The sequence below is a fragment of the Marmota monax genome, unplaced genomic scaffold, assembly GCF_021218885.2.
Source record: "Marmota monax isolate L192 unplaced genomic scaffold, Marmota_monax_Labrador192_F-V1.1 WCK01_AAM20220418_F8-fsc00207, whole genome shotgun sequence".
NCBI lineage: Eukaryota > Metazoa > Chordata > Mammalia > Rodentia > Sciuridae > Marmota > Marmota monax.
Window position 1 is genome coordinate 2,230,002 of NW_026692713.1, and position 3,740 is coordinate 2,233,741.

The 3,740-nt window shown below is 38.6% G+C and overlaps 1 pseudogene; it reads left to right on the top strand.

Moving 5' to 3' along the window:
• Window positions 1–600: 600 nt before the first annotated feature.
• Window positions 601–3,530, top strand: LOC124094154 (cytokine receptor-like factor 3; annotated as a pseudogene).
• Window positions 3,531–3,740: the final 210 nt, after the last annotated feature.

The window sequence follows — 3,740 nt, forward strand, 5'->3', positions numbered from 1 at the left end:
GACTTTTAAATTTAACATTACAAATACAACTGTACCTAGGTAAATAAGACCCTATATGGTACTCCCTAGAGTACAGAAAGAAGAAAACCCACCCCTTTCCTCTTGGAGGCAGTGTGCTCCATATACTTCAGAGCATTGCTTCTGTTCCACTAAATAAACCCTTTATGCTTTTCTAACTGTGTCTCTCAGCTGAAATTTTTCTTTCAGGAAAACAAGACCTGAGGACCCTCTACCTGGTACCATATATGGTTCTATAACTTGGACCTGGCTTGGATCACTGTGGGAACCTGAGGGATGAGCTGGACAAACTTAGCCCCACTGCTACTCAACTTCTGTCCTTGGCTGCACCTGCCAAACTCTCACTCTTGTCTTGGACTGCTTTCCTTTGTCATATCTGCCCCCTTGGCTCACGTTGTGTTTTCAAAACCACACTTTCACATAGACCACTTCTGTGATCTACTTTTGCCCCACTTACAGGATATTTACCCTCTCCATGGTCTTTTCCACTACTGTCCTCTCTATCCATGGACAGACCCCAGGCTCCAAACCCCTCTCCTGTGTTATTTTCTCTTGTACAACCCTATTTTTCTTCAGGTCATAATGATGACTCTCATCCTCACCTGGACTGCCCACCTTATTCTGAGGTACATCCCCAGCCCTTTTCATTTTTTATTTTGAGACAGGGTCTCACTAAGTTGCCCAGGCTGACCTTGAACTTGTGATCTTTCTGCCTCAACCTCCAGGGTTGTTGGGATTACAGGCATGCACCACACCCTGCTAATTGTTATATCTTAATTAATTGACTCCTTTCTTAATACAGAATGCCTTCTTTATCTTTTGTAACAATCTTTTGTAATAATTTTCCCTACAGTCTGTTTTTTTATATTATTATAGCCACTCCGACTGTGTTTTGAATATAATTTGCATGGAATATTGAATATGTTTTTCTGACCTTCATAGTCAACCTATTTGCATCTTTGAATCTAAAATGAGTTTCTTGTAGATAGCTTATAATAGTTGGATCATTGTTTAAAATTCTATCTGCCAATCACTGCTTTTTGATTAGAGAGCTTGATCAAGTTACATTTAAAGTATTTACTTACTGGGAAACAATTATTTCTGTCATTTTACTATTTTTTTCCTGTGTATCTTATATTTTTCCTACTCCTCTTTTTGCCTTTTGTTTCTTTTTGTAATTACCCCTTTGATTCCCTTCTCATTTCCTGTTCTTCAGTTTTTAGATTTTATTTTTTGTGGTTACCATGAGAAATACTACTAGCATCCTAAATTTATAACAATCTAATTTGAATTGTCATCAATTAGCTTCAGTAGTATACAGAAACTTTGCACCTCTGTTACTCTTTCTGACTCATTTTATATTGCTGTTGTCACAAATTGCATTTTTATATATTGTCTATTATCGTAGATTTATAAGTATTATTTTAAACATTTGTTTTTTTACATCATATAAAAAACAAAAAGTAGAATTACATATCAAAATCTAATAATACTAGCTTTTGTATTACCTTTGTATTATCTTGGCTGGAATTCTATATTTCTCTGTATGGCTGTGAATTATTGTCTAGTGTCTTCACTTCAGCCTGAAGTGCTCCCATTAACAGTCCTTGTAGAGCAGGTCTACTAGTAACAAACCCTATTACTTTTTGTTTATCTAGGAATGTCAATTCCTCTTTTATTTTTGAAGGATGCTTTTGCTAAATACTGAAATCTTGGTCCACAGGATTTTTTTTTTTCTATTCAGCACTTTAGATCTGTCATCCAACTCCCTGTGGCTCTTTGATTTCTGAACACAATTCAGCTCTTAATCTTAAGGAGGACCCTTGTGTATAACAGGTTGCTTCTCTCTTGCTACTTTCAAGATTCTTTTGTCCTCTCTGGCTCTTGACAATTTGATTATAATGTGCTCTGTATGGGTAGCTTTGTGTTTATCCTTTGAGTCTGTTGAGCTTCTTATGTGTGTAATTTAATGTCAAACTTGGAAAGTTCTTGGCCATTATGGTGGTCCCTACTTATCAATGGAGGGAGAATATGTTCCAAAACCCCAGTGGATGCCCAAACTCCTCATAGTATACCTCTGTGTGTGTTGTTTGTTTTGTGTTGTGTGTTTTCCTATACATATATACCTATGACAAAGCTTAATGCATAAATTAGGCAAAGTAAGAGATTAATAACAATATCCAATAATAAAATGGAACAATTATAACAATATACTATAACAAAATTGCCAGCATAAATACTCTTACACTGTGGGGCCATTATTAAGTAAAATAAGGGTTACTTGCTCCGCCTACCTGCTCTAGGCTATATGCCACAGCAGCTACACTGCCTGATAAGAGCAGCAATGGAGCTGACCCAGAGTTCCTGCTGCAGGAGGCTCGCAAGAACATGGAGGACTATGTGTAGAGCTACCAGCCTGCGCTGGACCTCAGACTGCAGGGGCTGCAGGAGGCACAGAAATCAAAAAGGGTGCATCACAGACAAAGGATGTCCTCGAATGGCAGGTTAGTGACTTAAAGGGAAGCCTGGTAAGCTCCTGGATAAATGATTTGTGACCCTTTTGTAAGTAGGGAACACCATTAAACAGGGAGCCATTAAACCACTAGATGACTGCCAGAAGCTCACGAAACATGGAGTTAACACTGCAGAGGACTTGGTCCAGGAAGGGAAGATTGCCATTCTTAGTGGTATAGAAAAGCACAATGAGAAACAGTGGAACTTTACCATGAAGGCTTCACACATTCAGTTGGGCAGTTTACCAGAAGTGCCTTTACTGGTTTATATGCCTTGTTTATCTGCTTAGTTGGATGATTCAATTCTTAACATAAAGACATTATTTTAAAGCATGAAACAGTAGCATCTCACCTACCAGTGCAGATAGAAGAACTAATAGAGAAACCTGGAGGCATCATACTAAGATGGTGTAAGGTGGATGACCACTTTAAGCCCAGATGACAGGCTCCAATTCTATAAATATACTTCAAATCATTTTGAAACTGAATTCAGAGTATTGCACAGAGACCGCAATATTGATTATCATTTTAGGGTCTGCACTGGACGAGATGGTTGACAGGAGTGGAGTCCTTGGAACATCCCCCACATAGGTGCCTCATGAGTGGACAACTGGCTCTGAGGGATTCAGCCTGAACAGCTGAAGAAACGCAGCACTCTGGAATGATTCTGAATCCTCAGGTGTTCTCTATGACAGCGCTCCAACCTATTTCTGGCACAGACATTAACATTCAGAGAGAAGCAGAATGGATAGGAATCTCTGCAGCAAGATCACCAATGGTGCAGTTTTTATAGACGGAAAAGAAACGACCAGTAAATTGCCTGCAGTGACCTATGGATCCACTGTCACATTTGACATCAAAGCTGTGACTCTAGGAACCACCAATAATAATGAAGTAACTATTAGCTTGAATAACAGAGAATTGGTTTTTGACTGGCTACTTGGTCAGTCTTGGTTCTCTTTGCTTTGGATGCTCTTTTTTTTTTTAAATCCTGGATAGAAAGTGTTTGTGTTTTAGAGTTTTGGTTGCTTGACTTTCATTTATTGTAGCCATCCTCAGCCCAGTTTAGCTGTACCTGAATTTTTTTAAAGTAGGTTTTTCAGGCCATTAGAAATGGAAAGTGTTTACTGGATTCATTTTGTATACTTAGCAATAAGACAGTTGAACCCTATGGACCCAACTATCATTCAGTCAACTTCGTCTTCAGCA